This window comes from Mesocricetus auratus, unplaced genomic scaffold (assembly GCF_017639785.1).
Source record: "Mesocricetus auratus isolate SY011 unplaced genomic scaffold, BCM_Maur_2.0 Super-Scaffold_6730, whole genome shotgun sequence".
NCBI classification, from domain to species: domain Eukaryota; kingdom Metazoa; phylum Chordata; class Mammalia; order Rodentia; family Cricetidae; genus Mesocricetus; species Mesocricetus auratus.
Window position 1 is genome coordinate 80,480,410 of NW_024429184.1, and position 23,516 is coordinate 80,503,925.

At 40.6% G+C, this 23,516-nt stretch overlaps 1 protein-coding gene and 1 long non-coding RNA gene across 9 annotated transcripts in view; one reads left to right on the forward strand and one right to left on the reverse strand.

Moving 5' to 3' along the window:
- The window catches only part of Dym (dymeclin), a 254,334-nt gene that overhangs the window by 93,003 nt on the left and 137,815 nt on the right, over positions 1-23,516 (reverse strand). The gene's annotated exons all lie outside the window — the stretch shown is intronic.
- On the forward strand, positions 12,336-22,712 carry LOC121138820. Of its 3 annotated transcripts, none has more exons than XR_005875677.1 (5): positions 12,336-12,656; positions 14,770-14,863; positions 15,064-15,738; positions 17,384-19,666; positions 20,475-22,712. It is a non-coding gene; the product is annotated as an uncharacterized LOC121138820 (long non-coding RNA). The 3 variants fall into 3 exon arrangements; XR_005875676.1 differs by having other exon boundaries at positions 17,384-17,463; XR_005875675.1 differs by having other exon boundaries at positions 17,384-22,712.

The following is a 23,516-nucleotide window of genomic DNA, read 5'->3' on the forward strand; positions in this document are numbered from 1 at the left end:
ATAAAAGAGCTGACTGTCTGGTAGCTCGGCAGGAGGTATAGACAGGATAGCCAGACACAGGGGACGCTGGGAAGAAAAGGGAAGAGTTTCAGGAGTTGAGGGCAGATGCAGAGAGAAGATGAATGTGCCATGTTGAAAGAAGGCACCGCCACATGGCAGAGGGTGGAAAAGAAATATGGTTTAATTTAAAGTGTAAGAGGTATCTAGTAACAAGCCTGAGTTATTGGCCAAACATTTATAACTAATAGTAAGTCTCTGAATGGTTACTTGGGAACAGCTGCAGGGACACAGAGAAACTTTGCCTACATGTGCCCATCACAACCATGACTGGATTCGACGACCCGTTGGGATGGGATGTATATCATTCCCATCCCATCCCATAGACACCACAAAGGAAGACCAGTAACTCATTTCCTTCAAACACCCTTAAAAGGGGATATAATGTACAACACCTACCGAATAACGTTTCCATCTGAATTGTAACCATAGAATTCAACCCCAGTGCAGCCTACACACAACACATCCCAGAGAGAATTTCAGACAGCATCTTAGTGTTGACTATGACCTCCATTCTCTAACACACAACCAAAGTCTGAGACACCAAAGCACAAGTCACTCACCATATCGCATGATGATATGCTTGTGTTTTGTTTTGAAATGCTGGAAATCGAGAATTTCATTCCCCAAGTTACAGGGAACTAAAACTCAAATAGAGGAGATAGAAGCAAAGTAGAATGATGACTAACAATTTTAAAAATAATGTTACATAATTACTATAATTATTCCTGGTAATATTTGTTGAGAAAAATGGGTAAAATTCAAAACCTGTCAATACATGATCTGGTAACTGTATTACCAAAAATGTGAGTGAGTGAAACCAACTCTATTATTAGCGACAATCACTGTCGCCCCTCACAAAGGCACCCCTGAACATTTTTTCTACGTGTTTTTAACTTCAAAGTAATTTGGTGAAAAAATATTTACGTAGATGTAATATGAAAAGGTTTTTAAAAGCAGATTTTCCCTTTTGATTAAATTTTCTGACATGCTATTTAGCAGAACAGCTAAATTCAACATTGGTAGTCTGATTTAATTCAAGGATCTTTATTCCCAATTTTAACATACATTTATACCTATTTCATGGGTAGTGTACTTTAAAATACACATCTCATATAAATTTAACTATAATAAAAGTCTTTAAATGTTCTACAATTAGCATATGTTTCTTAGTATTATAGTATTTGTCCTTCTCTATTAGAAAATATGTTCTACAAAGTAGTAATAGATTACCTGATGTGAAAGAATTTAGGTTGTCTTTTTTCTTTTGTTATATTTTCTTAGTCTCTTGAGAAAAATCACAAAACCAGCAAGGGCACACTGATCCAGTATTTAAAACAAATCCCATAGTACACGTCACTAATTTTTGGCAGTAACTGGAATTGAAGTAATATTTAATAAGAATATCCACCTGGAAAGAGGGGTTATCTCACAGGGAGCATGAACTGGGGCAGAGTGGCAGCTGAGGAGTTATCCGGCAGGTCAGAAGGTGCTTCCTAAGTGTGAAGACATTTCCTCTCCAGGGAACCTCCAAATACAGCGTTTACTTGGAGTTCACAGGACAGTCACAGGAAGGAGGACAGTGGAAAGTACAGGGACTACCGCAGACTGACACCTATGTCATGCACAAAACTTATGGGAAAGGTATTTTCTAGATGTTCTGGATTCCAACCAGAACTTTGGGATTTCTGTGCCTGGCACCTGATTAACTTAGCTATAATACCTTTTGCCTGAAGTCTTTGTGAGGGCAATAGGAAAAGGAAGTCTTAATTGAATTAGAGGCCCTTACTGATAAATTCTTTTATTTTAAATTGAAAACTTGGTCATTAGTATGTGGTATGCACACATAATGTCTGTTACTGTGTACAAGCAAAGGTCAGAGGACAACCCTGCAGAATTCCTTCTCTCCTGCCTCCCTTATGTGGGATCAGCTCACCAGGTTTAGCATTTAAGTGTTTTTACTCCCTAAGTCATCTTGCTGGCACTGGGAAATCTTTTCCAGTTTTTGCTAGTGCAATACTATTTAAAACAATCAGATCTGTAAACATTTTCTATATTTATATCTCCTTCTTTTGAACCTAATTTATGCTTGTTCTTCACATATATTTCTTGTACACTTATCCCATTTCTGTGAAAACAATTCATGGGCCCATTGCCCATTCTTCCTTTCCTCTTGTCTGCAATGCCTCTTATACCAATGGCTGCAGTGTTAGTTATTCAAGGTTCTTGTTTCACTTAAGAAAAACAGAATACCTTCTGACTGTATTCATGTATAAAATATCCTGTGAGTTAAAGTTTAGAAACATTTTTCATAAAAACTACAAACCAGTTGTATTCACAGTGACTACAAAGGAAACCCACCTCAACTATGACTCACTGTGAAATACAGGAGCAGCCTCTTTCCCCCTTCTCCAACAACCCAAACCACAAAGCAAGATCTCCATGTCCCAAAAGACCACCAAAGCCTGAAACAAAGCTACACATCTAACTCCTTGCCTTCACCAAGTCTTGGTAGTTCCATTTCACTCATTACCAGCAAGTTCACTTAGCAGTGCCTTCAGTTAAGAGAGGAGATTAGAGTGGGGGCATGGCAGTGCAGACTTTGAGAATTGAGTGAGGAGATGGGAGTAGGAACAAACTCAGAATCAACAACCTGCAGGATGGAGAAGATTCAGCAGGGTGAGGCCTGCACTCACCAAACCCCCAAGCCTGCAATGGCAAGCCTCTATTCAAAATGCCTTCAAAACATTGTTGAGGCAGTACTTTATTAGTGCATAATTCTGCAATTTCTACAGCTCCCAATAAGGTGTCTGCAAGTGCCTGTGTATTCAAACAGCAGATCTGGCAACAGCACACGGAATACTTATCATGTGACACTACAGGTCTTCCATAAAATACACTTAGCAATAATGAAAATCAACCATAGTAATCCATATGAAAAAAGCATTAATATGCAGCTCATTACCACAACTCCCAATAAAGACAGGATTCAATTAATAACTATAAGAACATCACCATCTCGACAAAGTTATAGCTGAATTCATGCTGAAAACAGAGCAAAAACAACTGCCTGTTTTAAGAAGCATAGGTAGTTTCTTTCTAGCCCCCGAAGCCCCAGCCCTCAGGATTCAAGCCCTGGAGACAAACCCATGTGCTGTGCTCCCTCTACTGGCTCTGTAGCTATGGCTAACTCCAGTCATGGAAGATTTGCTATACAAACTCATTAGAACACAATGGAAGGAACTAGCTTGCTCTATTTGGGGTCTTAAAGGTGTAAACCAGTTAGTTCCTCCTTCATGTCTAAGAAACAGACACATGACATAATGTGACTGAAGTAACAATATTCTCAGGGACCAGAGAGTTTCCCAATTCAGCAAATACTTAACACTTCGCCTAATATCTTTCAATTATTTGTTTAAAATCCACGTCACAGTTTGTGGCTTGCATCCATGGTCACCCTATAATGTCTTCAAGTTAGTGAGTAAAATATGGTCATTTTGCTGTCATTGTCAATAATGAAGGCCACTAGGAGGAGGAGAAAAGCAGGGTAATAAGCATGACCATCTATACAATGACTCTTACTCAACAAGTACAGCCTGAGACTGTCATGAAATCTTCATCTAGAGTATCTTTAGGGCCCGGTGGTGGTGGCACACACCTTTAATCCTAGCACTCATGAGGCAGAGGCAGGAGGATTTCTGTGAGTTCCAGGCCAGCATGGTCTACAAAGTGAGTTCCAAGACAGCAAGGAGCCCTGTGTTTAAAAACCAATACCAAACCAACCAAACAAAAAGGGTGTAGATAGGGCCCAGGGTGTAGTGGGTAAAGACTATGAGCTTGATCTCAGAAGCCACATGGTAGAAGGAGAGAACTGACTCCCACAAGGTATCTTCAGATCTCCACACATGTGCCATGACATCCACACACATGCACAATAAACACATAACATTTTATGTAAAAGAGTAATCTACAAGGTAGACATTTCTCTGCTTCACAAAGAAAAGCTGAGGGGCACCTCTACTATTTTCCTCTGTCTCCAACTGCTTGTTATTTTTTTTCACTCTTAATAGAGAGAATCACTAATAGCAAATTACACTCTCTCCCAGTACTGAAACCCCAGTGCCTATAAAAAGGAAAGCTTTGGGGAAAAGATACCAAGGAGAAAGTAATTTTAATTTCTTGTTTATACTAGAGTGGAAAGGGTTAATCTTTATTTTCAGTAGAGTAAGCTACATGTGTTATACCATAAACTTTCATCAACCCATGGTTATAGGTTATAGTATTTAATTCCAAGTTGCTTTTATGTAATATACTTAATTATTTGTCAAGTAATCTGTTTTTGGACAATTGGTAGTGTACTACTAGTCTGATAAGAATACTATTTAGATAGACACAAATCGTCTGGGATTACAAAATCTAATCTGTTCAGACTAAAAGTAAATATTTATTCAGCTAGAATATACATGCCTATCTTTGTGGGGAATAGTTGTTTCTCAATGAAAGACAAAATTGTTATCTCAATCATGCACAAATTTTATTCAACATGAACTCTATGTTCATTTTGAATCTGGAAGTGATTAGCTGTTACTTCCAGGGGAAGGAATCCTGGAAAAGGATTTAAAACAGAGAACAGTGTTGAAAGAAACATCTTCTCAATTAGCTACCAGTAAATAGCAACTGCTAACCTCCCGGAAATGAGAAGGCAGCCTACAGCAAATCAGGCTTTTCCAGTTTGCCTTCTATTGCTGTGATAAACACTACAACAAAAAGCAACTTGGGGAGGAAAGGGTTTATTTGGTTTACATGTCCCAGTCCCACTCCATTGCTGAGTCAGGGCAGGACCTCAAGCAGGAGCAGAGACAAGAGCAATGGAGGAACATGGCCCCCTGGCTCGTTCTCCATGGCTTGCTTAGGATTTCCTCACCAGGGATGGCACCATCTACGGTGCGCTGGGTTCTCAGACAGAAACCAGTAAGAAAATGCCCCACAGACTTGCCTACAGGGAATCTGGTGGCAGAAACCTCCCAATTGAAGTTCCCCTTCCTGGATGACTCTGTCAAGTTGACAAAAGAACCAGACCAGAACACTGGCTTTGAGACATGCAGGGCTGGAACATGGCTCAGCAGTTAAGAGTACTTGTTCTTGCAGAGAACCTGAGTTCAGTTCCCATGTGAGTCACCTCAATGACACACAGGGAGGAAAAGTCAAGGATAGAGGCTAAGATGATTTTATAAGAGAAAACCCATAGCAGAAAGTATGTTTTTTAAGAATATAACAACATTGATGTTGAATACTACATTTATGTGTCAATTGTGATTGTGGCTCCCCCAGTCCTATGAGAGACAGACCAACTGGCTTACCATAGAATTAAGAATCTCCATAAGAGAACATTCACAGTTCAAGCTACAGAATTACTCCATATATAACCCTGGTTAGAGGAATATCAATTACGTTGAACTTTTCAAGGAATGGGGCTTGGGTTTTGCTGATTTCCTCCTCTGCTGCCTTTTTCTCTTCTACACTACTAAGTCCTAGTCTTTACTACTATCTTAACCTTATTTGGGGCTTAATTTGCTGTTTTTAAATATTTTGAGGTCATTGATTCAAGGCCTATTTTCTACTGTATTTTAGTGGTTTCCTACAATATTTGATACATAGGATTTTCATTTAATTTAAATGACTTTTTAATGATTATTTGCTACATGATGCTCATGAGCTGATCTTTTGCCCCTGTCTGTGGTACTATTTTGGAAAACTAGGAGTGAGGCCCAGCTGGAGGAAGCAGGGGCTTGCCTTTGAAAGGTCACGCATCCCCTGGTCCCTGTCTGACTCTCTGCTTCCTGCACACACACTCTCCTCTAGCACCTCTGCTACAATGATGCTCTGCTCCACCCCAGGTCCAACTCTGAGTCAAAATAAGCCCCTCCCCCTTGAAGTTGTTTAGGTCAGCTGCTCTGTCATTCACACAGGCAGTGACACAGGCTGGCTAGACACGGCTTATCCAGAAGTGTGCCATTTCATCTTGAAGTGTTTCAGAGCATTCCAGAGGTCTGGCTTCTGGTTTGCTGTAATTCTATTGTAGTCAACAGCACCACACATTCTGTGACTTGAGTCTTAGTGAGGTTGTCTGATATGTGACCTCTTTGTAAATGCTTCCACGTGCAAATGGGAACAGAAGTAAGCTGTTAGTGATTGGAGCATGCTGTAATGTCAGCAGATCAACAGAGTTTGTAGAGTTCAGGCTTTTATATTCTTGCTCATTTCCTGCCTGCGTATTCCTAAGAAGGGGACACCACCTGAAATCTCCAGCTATACTTGTAGGTGTGTCTGCTTTCTAACAATTGTAATAGTTGTTTTATCTATATATTTTAAAGCCCTGTTACTGCCTTTTGTATAAAATAGTTCACTCTATTACTAATTACTAAAAATTCAGGATTAAACAGTCCTCTTGATACTGGTTTCTTTATTCTGATAAATCAATTGTGCTTTGCTGGCACTCTGGTCTTAGGCAGCCATGCCTGCTTTCTCTTGACCATCACTACTGACATGGTAATGCAGGTCATTTTTATACTCATTTTCTATTTGTCCCATCTGCTGTCTTTTCCCTTTCCTTTTTTCCTGCCTTCTTTTGGGTCAAGTATTTTTTATGATTCCATTTGCGGACTTATCAGCTCCATTCCAAACTCTGATCAGGAAACTCTCAAAGCTGTAAGCTGTAACCCTCCAGGGCTCACTCACCTTGCTCTCTTATCTTTGAGACTGGTAGTTTTTATTGCTTATTGCCAAGGGTCCTGAAAGTAACTGCTTCTGGCCTAGCCACTTCAGGCAGGAGAGTAAAACCGTTTCTCTGACTTCATTTTGGATGGAAACAAATTATGATTGTTTTTTAAACAGTTGTGTAGAAAACACACAAGTACTTAACATTTTTAATAGAAAGGCATGGGATATTGTATAAAAGCAACATTTAAAATATTTTCCATTACTATAAGTTAAAATTTTACCATATTTTTCATTCATGGTAACCACGATATGTTAAAATTCAACATAACTTAAGAAAAAATGACACTAATGTTTCCTTCATTTTGTGTTGAAACTCATTCCCTTTGTCACACTATATGGCTTGTATCACTGTTTTTGATTCTCACAATCAGTCTCTTGTAGTAGACTGTAGAAACTACTCCCTGCTGATCTTTTGAAATTTACTACTTTTCCACCATGGAGTCAACATACTAGGTGCTGTCTGTGTCAGGTAAGACAAGCACCACAACAGGGCATTCCCAGGTTCAGGCCTGACATTCTCAGGCTTATTCCACATGATGTATGCACTGTCTGTGCCATTTCTTGAAAACACTATGACACCGACCATGCTAACTTCTTGGCCTGTCGTTTCACACCCTAAATAAATCTGCTTGGTACATTTTGACACATCCCTCACATCTGGGTAAAGAAAAAAACGTATTTCACATCTTAGTATTGCTTATCTTCATCACTAGGATACAGAGTTCTTTAGTATGGCATGATTTATTTCACCTCCTTGGCGCCCATGCTTTGAATATCACCACTAAAAGTGGCTAGTGGCTATTTATTTGAATTAAACTCAGATACAATCTGGGATGCACAATTTGAAACATGGACACTTCTGCCTGATTCCATATTCTGAAGTCTCAACCCCTGAGTGTTACTGTGCTCACAGAAGTAGCCACTGTTAAGTCACACAATGTGGGTGGTGTTGTCCGTGGTGGTTTTAAGTGAGGAGCGTCACTCATAGGTTTGGATGTATGGACACTTGTCCCCAGGTGATGGCGCTGATTAGGGAGGTTCAGAAAGTGCAGCTCTGCAGGAAGAAGTATGTCACTGGGGTGGGCTTTGACAGTATCATCAGCAGTATCTATCTCGGAGTTGTAGACAACTACCACAGTGTTTCTGAACTAACCACTATCTGCGAAATTGTGAAAACAAAGCCAAGGAGAGATGAGAAGTACCAGGAAGAAGGTCTGGTTCTCACGACACGGTGAGCAAAGGCTTCACTGAGCAGGTGCCATTTGGCAAAGACCGGAAGAAGATGGGGTGTTCAGTGTACTGACTTTAAAGGGTGGGGCATTTCAGGAAAAAGGAACAAAAGATATTAATGGCCAAAGAATGACATGCTCACATGCAACTACTGATAACATCACAAATCTCTTTAGACTATCACTTAAAAGATATAAATCATTTCCCCATTTTTATATGCCAAGAATACCCTTTCCTAGCTAACAAAAGTTTTGTATTTATTTAGAACATAAAATCAAAAAGTTAACTTATTGAGCTGTCACAGTGACTAAGGGATTCATCTGGTGCAGAATAGAAACTGGGTTTGAAAACAATGCAATGCTAGTGACGATATACTAAGGAATTACCTGGACACAAGGTGAGAGTTATTTCCATTGTTTGTTATGACTGTGAAAACCTGTCTACCTTTGAGAAGTGAGAATGGTCTAGATGGTACCAGGTGTGAAATAAGCTGTATTAGCTACCAGTGTGTAAATAATATTCAGTATTATAGTAACAGAGAAAACCATGGTTAGCATTTAGGTGCTTGACTTTTAACAGGTATTTTGCACGAGTTACCTCTTACATACCTGACCTGAAGCCCAGGAAGGGTGGCTTCCCTGCTGTCCTCATATGTGGTAGTTTTAAATATAAACTTGCCACAACACAGAATCGCCAGGAAAAGTCTCAATTGAGGAATTATCTAGATCGTATTTGCCTATGGGTATGTCTGTACGGGACTGCCTTGTTTGTCGATTAACCTAGTCCACTGTGGGTTACACTATTCCCCAGGTTGGGCCGTGAATTGTGTAAGAATAAAGAAAGGCTGCTGGCATAAACAGCAAGCATTCTCTCCTCTCTGTTCTGGACTCTGGATGTGGTGATGTGACTAGCTGCTTGAGTCCTTGCCTTGACTTCCTTGCAGTAACAGGCTAGTATTTGGGTCTGCTAAATAGACTTGGAGTTGAAAGTCAACTAAACACTTTCCTCCCCTGACTTGCTTTTGTTCATCGGGGTATTTTTATCAGTCCCAGAAATGAAACTAGAACACCATCTTACTTGCTAAAGATCACCAGCTTCAGTGATGAAACTAGAACTCAAGCCTGGTGACCTGACTTGACATCTAAGCACCATGTCCATCAACTCCAGTGACAATTCCCACAGTGCTGATCGAGTGATAATACTTACGTCTGTGGTTTTATTTTGCTTTGGTCTTTGCATTGTTTTAGGATTAGACTAGGTTCTTGTGCACACCACCAAGCATTCCAATACCACAGAGTTATACCCTCAGCACAATGTATTACTCTCAATACTAAAGACTTTATTTTTTCTTATCTTTGTACTTTATTAATGAAGTACAAGTAATTCGGATAATGGGGAAGCTACATGTCTTGATCTACCTAGGACAGTCACATGGATATATCTTGTCTTCACCTCACTTCATTCTCTTATAGAGACTTGGAATGGATGATAAATTACACGATCAACTATTTATTTAACCATTACCATATTTGTTCTCCCATAGTCTTTCTTATTAAACAGTGAAACTTACTAAACTGTCATTATTCTTTCTTGGGGACAGGCCATTCACCACACCTCAGTGTGCTGGCTCTCAATATTTAAAATATTTGAATCACAACTTTCTCTTGATTTCTAATCCCTATGTTTGATCACATCTCTTCCCATTCCCTATCCTTTCCTCTTAAATGAACCCTTTGTCTCTCTCACCCACTCTTGCCTGTATTTTCTTTCAAGCCACTCCTATGTTTGGAACAAACTTACTAATCCTCCAACTGTCTGTCTTCTAATCGCTGTTTAAAAGCACGCCAGAAACCTATGTGGGACCACCCATTTCCCCACATGTCCTGTTTATGAACGGAAGCCTTCATTATAATTCTTTATGGTTCAAATATGAAGTTTTTCCAAGAGTGTTTGAAATACTTTAACTCACTATGATATGCCTCACCCTACTGTCTTATATCAAACTGGCTGTCACTTCCCAGAAGCTTGACAGCTAGCAGGCTTCCAGCTCCACTTTCATCTACAGGGAGAGCTTGTAAAAGTCAGAAATTCAAACGGGCCTAGAGGACAGAGACGGCACACGCAGGTGGTCACCTATGGTACTCAGAAAAAGGAGTCCCTCCCAGTGTCACAGGACACTAGGTGAAATAGAGTTCTACCCCACCCTGCTCCTGTCACTTACACCTGCTCAATTTTTTTTTTCCAAAACAAGGTTTCTCTGTATTGTTTTGGAGGCTGTGCTGGAACTCGCTAGGTAGATCAGGCTGGCCTCAAATGACAGAGATCTGCCTGCCTCTGCCTCCTGATTACTGGGATTAAAGGCATGGGCCACCAACGCCCGGTGACACCTGCTCAATTCTAAAACGGCTCTGTGCTCTCAGTTCAAAGCAGCAGTCAGGACAGTGATACATACACACACAGAGGAAAGCTAGAAAACGAGATGGCACACGGGAAGCCACCTCATTGGGCCAAGGACCACATTCTGGTATAATGAGCTAAAGCAAATTCTTTATTTTTATTTCATGATGAGACAGGGTCTTGCTATGTAGCATGTGCCTAGAACTCTACCTACACCAGGCTGGCCTCATGTTTGTGGTAATCTTTCTGTCTCATCTTCCTGAATGTTAGAAACAAGGCCCTGCTTGTTGTGTTTTTTAGTGTAACTGTACAATAAGCAAAAAGTGTAACCAATTCTAGATAATTAATTTTTGAAGATCATGGTTTAAAACAAACACATTAATTTAAAACCAAAGCTGAAATGGGAAGACTTCAAAAAGAGACTTTTTAATGAAATAATACATCGAAACTAATGAAAAGTAAACTTTCTTTAGATGTTTGAGAAAAACAAACTAATAGCAGTAAACTAAGAAATAATTATATTTCTGGGAAGTAATTGTATTCCTATAAATATAGGCCATCAGGAGAAATGCTCATGGATTATTAAGAAGGACAACCCAGTTTTTCTTACATCAGAGAATGACAAGGTTAAGAATGGTGACATGAAAAGTACACACAGAGCCATTACCCACATGTGTGGGGAAAGTGAATTCTATGGCTTTGGTTTTGGGGACACATTTCCATATATTCTAAATGAATAAGGTTACTTGAATGCAAAGACTAATTCCTTTTCATTCTTGAAGTCAAAGAACACTACTCCAGTATATGCACATCCTGATACATGAAAAGCGATGATTTTTGTACGTCAACACATTTCACTTCAGGAATACAAATACACTAAAGCATTCTAAATATAAGCAACCACTTTAAGAGTTCATCTTGCTCTTTGGGATAGCACTCTCCCTATCACAGAGCAAAACTACCACCATTCTGACTGTAGGAGGAATCACAAATGAAAGGTGTACTGAGTGGTTCTCATATAAAGAAAACATGCATAAGAGGCAAGATGTACAAGTTCTCCATCCAGGGAGTCCTGCCTGGTCCAGTCAGTTCTGCCTCCTTTAGTCCACAAAGTCAGATGGTGCCGTGTAGGAGGTATGTATATCTGGAGGGAGTATAACACGCAGACCACAGAGATGGCAAGTGAGCCCTTAAGATTTGTCTGCTCTTGAGAAGAATGGGCACATGCCTGGTATGGCAGCACACAGCATAATCCCACAAGGCAGGGAGATCTTTTTGAGTTCAAGGCCAGCTTAGTCTCCATTGTGAGTCCCAGAGCAACTGGGGGTACATAGTAAGTCTCTGTTTTTCATTTTTGGAATTATGGGTACAGCTGCATCTGCTTTTGTGTGTGTCTGTGTATAAGTTTAGATTCTGTGCTAACTAAATGATAGATGAAACACTGAAGAAGCATTAGCTAACAGTGTTTTCATACTCTTGCTGCAAAGTACATTACAAAACCAAGTAACTATACTTCCTGTGAAACAATGAGCTAAGCCTAGAAATAATAGCCAACTACCATGTGGGCAGGGATAGCATTCGGAAACCAAGACCAAACAACTCAAAGGGCACAGGTCACGGGGAGTCCTTGCTAGAATGTGGTAGCCAAGGCCTTTTGGTTTACACTGTACAAAAAGTAAGAGTGGAGCACCTTCGGGGAAAGCACGTGTTCTTCATGTGCACAGAGCCAATGTGCACACAGCTTGTTGTTCTCGGTGTTACATTCCTAAGAGGAAGGGCTGCTGCCTGAAGCAGCGAGTTGAAATAGAACCTCTCTAAACAACCATGGCAACGGGAAACACTGCAGATTCTTGCAACAGTCACACCAACTGTTACGTAAAACTTGGTAGCCCAGGCACCTCTTGAATTTGCTGCTTGATGCCAGGCACAGAATTTGACAGTGTCTCTTCAGAAGGACTATTTTAAAGCTAAGGAAGATGGGAATTCTTTTCTTCAAACGAGACAGTCATAACACGCTGCATGCACAGCCTGCATGATGCAGGAGCGCGGTGTCGGTAAGATGAGAGGACAGCAAACACCGCGGAAGAGATGACGGCCCTGTGCTACAGTGACAAGCATTTAATCCACAGCGATCATCTCTGACTAGCCCAAGAGAAAGACCAGAAGCTCTGGTACAATTAGCTGGAACTATGGTAAGCCCTTGCCAGACAAGCTTTTTTTAAAAACTGAATACCTAGAAACATATTTTTCTTTAGCTTTTTATTCAGATTTGAGGTTAATTTACCAATCTTTCTTTTACTTTTTAACATTTTACAGAAAAGTCACTAAGTATTATTAGCTTCAGTATTACCCTCTAAAAATGATCTGAGATGTTTGAACTGAAGGAGATTACATGAAACCTTTGGGACCACATAAGCAAGGCATGAACTGCTCTCCACCCAGATTCTCGATGCTATGACCACTGAATGCTAGGATGCAGACCATGCCTTGAGCACCTACTATCTCCAAGAAGGGATAGAGTGAGGCTCAAATTTCCTTTTTGTTTTTAGGATACACTACTTGAAAACACATGTAAATAAGAAGGTATATGACCAGCATGAAGTGCATCAAGAATAAATTGATGTAAATACCTTTAAGTCTATCTAAGTGCTATTTTCATAAAAATATATGTTCAGGGGTCATGAAGATACCACAAAATCCCCCAGGAAAGCCACTTCTGCCTGTTCACTCACAGTAGGGGATGGCACAGTTATTCAGTCATTAAACAGGAGTAACAAGGAAGCTAGACGGAGGTCAGTCACCATTCCAAATCATGCTCAGTTGCTAACTGCTCTGCTTTTTCCTCCCGTAGTAGGTAAAAACTTATCTTCCATGTTATCTTGGAAGTCTCAATCAACACCTGTCTTATAAAATCTGACTAAGAACACCTGGATGGTTGGTGATGGTGTGCAGTGGTAGAGCCAATTCCTAACATGTGTGAGGCTCTGGTTTCAATCCCAGCACAGTATGGGGACAGGGACTGGGACAGGAATCACCAACCCCAAACAAAAAGTCAATGCTAGCAGGGAAAACAACTATGGAATATGGAGGAAGTAAAGGGGAGGGGGCAGAGAACATGGGTATCTTATATCCATTCACTCTATTACTTTAAGGGCCAAAATAATCCAAACCTCCACCAAAAATGAAGAGCAAGCTTGGCCCCCAGGCTACTAGTCTACAGAACTATATAAGGTGTGGAAGCAGACAACTGCAGGAGGCATCTTGACAGAGCAGACCTCTCTAGGATGCTACACAGCAGCTTAAAGAGCAAGCTGGCGCCAGGCGTTGGTGGCACACGCCTTTAATCCCAGCACTCGGGAGGCAGAGGCAGGTGGATCTCTGTGAGTTCGAGGCCAGCCTGGTCTACAGAGTGAGTTCCAGGACAGCTTCCAAAACAATACAGAGAAACTCTGTCTCGAAAAACCAAAAAAAAAAAAAAAAAAAAAAAAAAAAGAAAGCTAGCATTGTTTCCTGTTTGCAGTCTACATTCAGATTCAAAAGTCCCAGTTTACAGAGTATCTATCTCCAAAGAAATCTGTAAGTGGGTACAGAAGGTGAATTCACATTTAGATACAATGTAGCTGAAAAGGTACAATAAGTCAATTTTTAAAGTGGCTTTAGGGTAGGCCTAAGTGGTAACACAGGGTTTTACTTCATTGATCCACACTCTTTAAGAAAAGCACAGGACAATGCTGGAAATCCAGTTTTTGGAGCCAGAGTATTTGCGTTCCAAAAGCAACTTTTCCATTTATGGCAAGTTCTATAATCACTCTGTGTATCTGTGCCTTACACACAGGAATTATAAGGTAACAGAGTTAATTTGAAGACTAAAGCAAACATAAACTTAATAGTTGGAATTGTATTTGTTACAGAGATCAAGAAATATCAACTATTACCAATGCTAGACAAGGGGGCATTGCACACAGATACACTGGATCGTGTGTTGCCCTTAAATTTACACGGTACACCTAGGGTTTATTTAAAATTAATTTTTAATGAACTAGCTCTTATAAACAGCTGTTTTGTGATAAACAAGTGCCTTCTAGGTTAAGATCCAGCTGAGAGTACACATGCCCACATCACTCTGTATTTCAGCTCAAAGAGGAAGCAGTGATAAATGAAACAAATGAAAAATCTGCATCTCAAAAAATGACCTTTTGGTTTTGTTTTTTGAGACAGGGTCTCACCACGTAGTTTCAGCTGGCCTGGAACTATGTAGACTAAACTAGCCTTGAACTCACAGAGATTCACCTGCCTCTGTTTCAGAGTGCTGGGATCAAAGGTGTGCACCACTACACCAAGCTCAAGATACTGAAAATGGAAGAAGCTACCTACTGAGAATTCACTAAGAACATGTGCAGTGAGACACTTCTTTATAATGCTGTGGCAGTCAGTAAGATGAAACTGCTCAGACTGGGGATGAGAGAGAGAGGGAGGGGGAGGGAAACGGAGGGAGAGAGGAAAGAAGGGGTGGGAAGAATTGGATTCTAAGTCCAGCTTTCTGATCATTGCCAAGCCATCTAACTTCCCCTATTCCTTCTGCTTTCTTGTCTTCTGTAGCACAGAAATAATAATCTTGTAACCATAACTCAGAGGGCTGGGATTAGACCGGACACAATATCCACTCTGCAGCCAAACTGAAGTGGATTTATTTCTCTTCCTCCTTTGGTATGGTGGTTTAGTCACCAAGAGCTGGTAGGTGAGGCATTAACTGCTGATTTACATCACCGTCTATGTAAGCTCGGGAAGTCAAATAAATGTGAAGGGCTGGCATCATGACATGCCAAGGCATGGCAAGTGGGTGGAATTACTTTTCTTCCATATATGGGAAACCCGTATGTTTGACTCTGTGAGACATTCAGTAACCAAGAATATTTCTCTAATAAGCAGTTGTGCAAGTCTGCATGTCTGAATGTGCACATGAAATTCCTTACAAATGGCAGCTGCAGGGAAAGAGCATCCGACATGGGAATTTGTATCCACTCCAATGGTCTAAATTGCATAAAGTGTTCCAGAACTCCGGCTACACCTACACATGCACAGAACATATCAACTATGGCTACAGTGTCCCCTTACCCAAGAAGACCTCGCCTAAGGAGCACGTGGTGCTAAACATAGAGCACTACCTTTTAGAAGCAAATGGAAATCCCGTACCTTCCCTTCCTGACTTTGTTCCCTCAGGTCCTAATTATCAGGACATCCTTTCCATGGTGTAAAGATATACATCATTAACAGGTATCCTTTACTATACTTTAACAATTAACTTAAATCCAATTTTTTCCCTTTGGATGATCAACTGTATATGTATAGTACAGCTGAGTGTCTTTTGTTGGTGGTTTTTTAAGATCACCAGGATGGACTGTTATAACATTATGCTGAGCAAAGTTGAAATACTGGTATTCATTAAATCTACCAGTCTTGTAAGGAAGATGTTTTTCTAAACATTTCTAATCAGGCACAGTGTAAACTTTGTTTTTCTATTAGATAATTTTGACTTAAAAAATAAGGACCTGAAGAGATGGCTTAGTGGGTAAGAGTGACTGTTATGCAGCATATGGATCTGAGTTTGAAATTCCAGCAATTGCATTTTAAAAATAAAAAAAAATAAAAGGAGAGTCAGGTGTCGCTGAGCCCACCTGTACCTCTCGAACTGGAGGCAGAGACAGTCTGACTCAGCGATCTCCCTGGCCATCCAGCCTAGCTAAAACATGAGGTTTCAGGTTCAGTGAGAGAGCCAGCCTAAAGGAGAAGGAAAGCAACAGAAGACACCAGTCCTACTCGGGTCTCTGCATGTGTGTGTGTGTGGAAAAGGCATGTGCATACACACAGAGGGGGTGGGGGTGGGAGAGACACACACAGAGAGACAGACAGACAGACAGACAGACAGACAGACAGACAGACAGAGAACTCTAACTAGATTCCCTCATTCATTATCTACTGGTTCTGAGTGGTACCCTGATGATATCACAGTGATGTAATAGGACAGCTACCTTTTCATAACTAGACAAGATAATCTTTGAGGAAGTAGTGATTAGAAAGCTAAGCAAGTCTACAAATGTTAATTTCAGTAACCTAAAATTGTTCATTCTCAGCAAATACAAAACATCTATTGAGTGGTCAACTATCTAGCACATTAGGTGTTTGGGATCAGTGATTAAAACACACACTTATGGGTATAGGTTAGCAATATAGTGGCAGAGCACTTGTCTAGTATACGCAAGACCCCAAGTTCAACCCCCATCACCTAAGGACACACACACACACTCCTACCTTGCCCTTAAGAGATTGGGGCTTATATAACTCAGTTGGTAGAGCACTTACCTATCACTGGAGAAGCTCTGGATTCAGTCTCTAGCCCTAGATAAACAGACCCAGCACTCATGAAGTAGAGGCAGAAGAATCAGAAGTTCAGGCTCATCCTTAGCTACACAGTGAGTTTGAGGTCAGCCTGAGATACAGGAGACACTATCTCAAACAGAACAACACCACAGTCTTTTGGAAATAGGGATGAGGGGAGCCTTAAGAGCAAACCTTAAGGAATTCTAATATTTAGAACAAAAAGCCTTAAAAAGAAATGGCAAGCAAGGGTGGAACACAAGCTAGGAACATGCTTTTAGAGAAGTCAAGCAAAGAGGCTGGGGTGAGCCAGAGCTCTGGATGGAGCAGTGACACCCAGTACTGATGCAGTCAAGTGTCTCGGAGTCTGCTCTCTGTCTTCAGAGCACCCATCTCTCCTAGCTAGCACTCTCGAGACAAAGAAAACTCAAGCAGATTACCAACTATGTTAGAATAATTCCTAAAAATTAACTGCTTAATTGTCTTTTGTTTCCAGCTTTTCTAGTCTGGATTTACTTGTTCTATATCGATTTATATCACACAGAGTACAAAGCAGTAAATCTCCAGGACGGAACACCACATCCCAGAGCACGGAAGAAGCTTGATGACAAGATCAAGTACTGAGTATGTAATTCAAAAGGAAACCATAATGGTTTAAGTGGGATAATACATTTCATTTCATGCCACAAAAGTGGCATAGAAATCAATAAAGCATACAGCCACAACAGAATTATTAAGACAGTATCAGATGCATGAAAAATTATTACTATGGCTTCAAATATTTATACATTACAGATTTTGTCAGTGGTATACTATGACAAGACTAGCCTAGCAATTTTACAAAACTCTTTTGAGGAAACTTCTTTTAGAAACTGTCTCAAATTTCGGATGAAGTTGCAGTCTTTTGAAAGAAAAAGAAAAAGCACCAGATGTGACTTTTTTTTAAGACCAAGTTTTAAAAAAAACACCAAATGGGCAAACAAAAACAAAACCAACCCTTTTCAATTCGAGAGTGCTATACTTTAAATAATGTTGTGCTTAGTTAGAATTATAAATCAATTCAGACTTTTTTAAAAAAAGCAAATACATACACATTCTAAACTCAGCCACAGGACAAAGAATTCATCCTGTACCCTATGATACAGCTCACCACATTGTATTTTTTTAATAATTCACTTTGATTGTTTTTCACCTCTCTGCTATAGTCTCAGTGGTGGCATACTGCTGGAACTCAGAATCTTTCTTCTAAAAGTCTTTTAAATGTACAACAATCCCTAGAAGGAATGAATTTTGACCAAAACCACCAAGTAAAACTCAACTGCTTACAAATAAAAATTACCCCAAGTAAAAGAAAACAGAGATATACATATGAAATACCATGGCCTATCACTAAAGGCTGTTAGGTGTCTGGTCCTAGATGCAATGTATGTCCCTCATCAGGGCATAGAGGCCCTCACCTGCAAATCTTAGTATTTGGGAGGCTGAGACAGGAGGACCAAAGCTGATCTGGCTTCATTGTGAGTCAGAGGAGAGACACTGTCTCCTGGAAAACAACAAAGATACTGAGCAATCTCACATGTAAATCTGTCTGGCCAACGTCCTGCCCCAGAACACATCGAGTGTTCCCTCCCGTGTGTGGCCTCTGAAGCTTGAGTTCTCCATACCTGTTTTTCAAGCGAGGCTTGAAATTCCTACTTAAAATCCACGAGTCTGGGGACATTTCTCAGTCCCATCAGAAGGCATCTCCTGCTTACATATCACTGCTTCCCACTGAAGCAACACTACAGAGCAGGCTTTTCACCAATGCTTCTGTCTTTGAAGGAAGCTCTGTTGCTGCCTAGTGTAGGACTAGGAATGCAGTGATGGCTGAGGTAAGTGTCTGTTATTTTATCTTCCAATAGTGTGGTGGGGGGACGACTAGGAGCCCCATAACTGCCTCTTCTTTCTACCCACGGCACATGGGCACTCTGCTGTCCATGCAGGTTGGCCATTCCTTTGATCAACTTCTGGTCAAATGGATATGAGACACCCTTAAAATCAGCACATGCTAATGTCTTGTCTAATAATTGTTATGGATGTGGGCTGTTTTCCAGCTCTATACATTTTTTAAAAACTGCATAAGCTCCATGAAAAATCTATATTTATAGGCAATATTTTTCTGTCTTATGGATAGAAGGTCCATGATTTTGAGACATTCTAGGAAGTTCAATGACCCCCAGAACATCATGATCACTGCATACATCCAAGTACTAACTACCCAAAGGCAGAATTCAATGCTAACCTACTTAACATGCTTAATGGGAATTTAATATTTAAAAGTAAATGTGACAGAAGAAATTATTTTTAGCATTCATGTTTTTTTCTCAACATCCTAGCATCAAGCATAAAAAAAACTTAACAGTAGATAAAAATAAATTGTGTCCTTGCAACAAAGTATCTCAACATAACACCTTTGATTTTTCATGGCTTCTGTCTCAACTGAAACAATACTAAACAACTATATATTTAGCATTACACACACACACACACACACACACACACACACACACACACACACACGTACACACACTAAATATCCTAAAGCCAGTTTTTAAAAGAAAGGAAAATAGGTCTCTTCACAGTTTTCTCATAGAATTTGCCACTCCACAGAGAACTTACTTAACTTTGTACAGTTACTAGCAATGCATTCAAATCCTCAATTACTAAAATTTCTAAACCTGGTTTCAACAGAAATGAATCTAAGACTGGGAGCTTGAGAAGTGATCCAAAGGCTCCTGGGGTGGGAGTAGAGGAGCCTCCAGGTGTGTGAGGCACGGAGTTCTAGGAGGTAAGCCCTCCTCTTAAAAGAGGCCGTCACCCCACATTAAATAAGGATAAATACAAGGCCCTGCAACTCCAATCAAACAAATGTACTTATTCAGGGAGATATGTTTTCATGGAAGTAGTCTCAGAATTTTATATAAACCAAAGCATTCTTATTTTCAAAAATTGTACTATGAGGAGAAAGTACAAGTATATAAATAAAGGCCAAAGTTCAACTGAAATATTCAATTAAATCCTGGATACCAAGTTCTACGATGAGTGCTGTCAAATACAGACTGCCTAAGAAATGATTAGTGTCAGAGGTATTTAAGAGCGGAAAACCGAGAGTCATGACGTGATTTTGAAGCCCCTAAAGCGTGTAAACCATGCTTCTTGTCAGACATTTGTGTTTCAAGCACAGAGTAGGAACCAGCGGGAAGCACTGGCAGGTAGGCTTAGCATCTTTGTAGACCCAGAAGCAGAACTCTCCCTCCTCATGAGGGAGGAGCCCAGGAGCCCCAGCTGAATCATAGGAAGAGCTCTGACACTGGGAAGGAACTGCACTGAAATGACTGATCTTCTTATCAGTCATTACAGCGGTGGCTTCCTAGACTGAGTCAACTGACTTCCTTCTGATCACACATGCTTACACTGCTCTCTAGAAATTGGGTTACACGGTAAGCACTCTGCATAATGCAAAACCATGTGGTTCTGCGAGTGTCTGGAACTACTCTATTCAGATTGTGGATGGTCTGTCCTATGTTAAATGCTGTTCTGTTGAAGAACCTCTTTACTACTAGGACTAAACCATACTTGATGGTGTGTCATTGCAGATCCAGGATGTCAGTCACTTGCGAATCAGCACAGCATGACATGGTGACCAGAACCTTCTCTTACACGTGTATGCTCACTCTCAAGTCTCTCTGAATGGAGCAGTCTCCTAAGCACTATTCTATATTGCAGGGGTGGGGCTGAGTATGGAATATTCCTTTACACTGTGTGAATATGTCAGTGTGATTGGTTTAATAAAAAAGATGAATGGCCAATAGCTGGGCAGGAAGAGGTTAGATGGGACTTGCAGACAAAAAGAGAGCACGAAGAGGAAGGGGAGGAGTCTCAGAATCTCAAGAAGACATGGAGAAGAGATGAACTTGCTGTACTGAAAAAAGGTACCAAGCAGAGCATAAATAAGAAATATGGATCAATTTGAAATGTAAGAGTTAACTAGTAACAAACCTGAGCTAATGGCTGAGCATTTATAACTAGTAAGTCTCAGTGTGGTTGTTTGGAAACTGGCCAGAGGGACAGAAAGGTTTGCCCAGCTGAGGCTGAGAGTTGGTGGGAAGAAGAGGTCTTAACTGCAGAGTCCATGTCCCTAGCCATCACATTGTGCTAATACTGGCAGGGCCTGGCAGATACAGGCCCTGAGCAGCACATCTGGTAAACAGTCCTGGAATAAGACAAGAAGATGAAAACTGTTGGAGAACAGTCAAAACATATTTTAAAACACTAGAAAGCTTTCTGGCCCTGCAGTACTTCCTCAAGTACCAACCTTAGCTGGCCAGGCATGGCAGTTTATTACAGATACACAATAAGGCTACACCAGCCTGAGGAAGGTTCTGTATGGAAATCAAGATATCCTTTAGATGCTTAACATCTTAAACCTTGCCAGAGGAGAAAGGACTCGGAGTAGGTAAGGTATGGAGAGCGGGAGGAGTCAGCAGACTAAAGGTGCTGAGGGAGGGAATGGCAAGCACGTAGAATTCCTTTCTAAATTAGACATGGAGCACAGAATGAACTTGAGGCTCAGGCTGAGGAGTCAGATTTTCCTCTGTGGCGACTCTCCCTTCTCTGGCCACTCACTTTGTTCTTTACTGTCACCCCCCCCACACACACACACACACATTATCTTCCTTGAGGTTTTCTCCTTCGCTTTCTTTTATATTCTCAGCTGATTGTATATTTTTCCTGTCTGCTCCAGCAGGTCAGGAGATGTAACTGAAAGGCAAGTACAAAATGGCGTCTGCCACAAATGGCAGAGGGAAGACACTGCCACCAATGATATGAATGAGGATTAGCAATGTGCCAGGTGTGATAAACTAGAGGATGGATAATGATGCATAAGATCAACTGTTCCCTGCAGGGGGCCTGTAGTGTGACAGAACAGATACAGCACACAAAAAGAAAAACAGAATGTATCATGATGGTTACTTACGTTCAGCTTGGCTAAGGGGTGGCGCCATGTTTATTTAAACACTAGATGATGCTGTGAAGGGCACTTAAGATCTGCAGTCTTCCAGAAAGTCATTTACTGTCTATAAGTAAGACTCATCCAGTCACTCATTAGGTCCCCAAAGAGAAGAAGCCCTGCTTCTAGACCACAAGGAACCTACCTGTATATTTGGAACTCAGGACTACAACATCAGTGCCTACCTCAATTGCCAGCCTGTTTGCCACCCACCTTCCTTCCAGATATCCTGACCACTGCAGTCCCAGAGCCACCTTCCTTCCAGATATCCTGACCACTGCAGTCCCAGAGCCACCTTCCTTCCAGATATCCTGACCACTGCAGCCCCAGAGCCGCCATGCTCTCTTTCTTAGTCTTTCTCTCTCCCATCAGTTTTGTGGAGAGCCCTGCCAAATGACATACTAGTAAGTAGGGGCAAGGTCAATTATTCTGAACTCAGAGGGTTCAATGACCAACAGCAACTTCCCCCATTCTCCATTCAGACAGACTGTCTCCAAATCTCCCAAGTATCATACAGGTAACTTATGTTCACTTACCAAGCCAGTGGCTTTTAGTTTGGTAAATTTGTTTTCTTTGTTGTGGAGATAGTGTCTCCCTATGTAGCTGTCTGGTCCTGAACTTGTTATTCTATGACCACAGCCTACTGATCACTGCACTTGCCCTGTCTTAAATGTTCCTATATTATAAATTAAAGACTTTATTATTTTCTCTTGCTTTTACTTCCCTCCCTAAAGCATCTGTATCATACATTTGTTACAAGAATCAGCCAACCAGGAGTCACATGGTTTTCCTTTCCTAATAAAGTGTTTTCACTTAGACATCACATACAGTTCAAAGTTTCTATATGTTTCTTCATCTGCAAAGGTTAATTGCAATTCAGATGTTTTCCATTTTAGATTTAAGGTTGTCATGGAATTTTTTCTTCTCCTTTAAAACACTTGGCAGTGAAGACACTGCCTTAAATCATCTTCTCCAGCTAACAGTAGAGAGGCACAGGCATCCCTGACTTACAGGAAATGTGTGTTAAAAGAGATATGTCATACTGCCCTCTATATTGGTACATGATACACAGTAAACAGCAGGTGTTGGTTTTCACTGACATGTGAGATTTCAACTTGTTTCTTTATACATCTAACATCATTATGTTTAATCTATACTTGTCCAAAACCCAGTGCGGCTTGGCTTTTTAATTTCTCTTTAGTAAATGAATAATAAACATAAAGTCCAAATGAATCATTTCTACCATTCTACAGAGTCAAAACTGCTCAATGGAACACACCCATAAGAACAGAGTGGAGCCCTGTATCGAGCTTTCAGGGGTGCTTGCATACCAAGAAAGAGAACTCCTTTCTAACCCAAAGCACCTGCAGCTGATCCCAGCTCAGACACAAAGCAGAGAGCACCCCAACAACTCCAAGTTAAAGAAAGATCTAGAAGGCAATGGAATACAGAATATACACCATGTCTGTGTTGGTCAAAGCCTCTTCCTTGCCCAGGAAAACAAAGTTCTCAAGTAGACATTTATAAGAAAACAAATGGAAGCCACCACAAGATTACTTGGTAGCATTTTAAATATAAAATTTCAGCTTTATCAGTTAATAGCCCATATTAAAGCATGCAACTATTG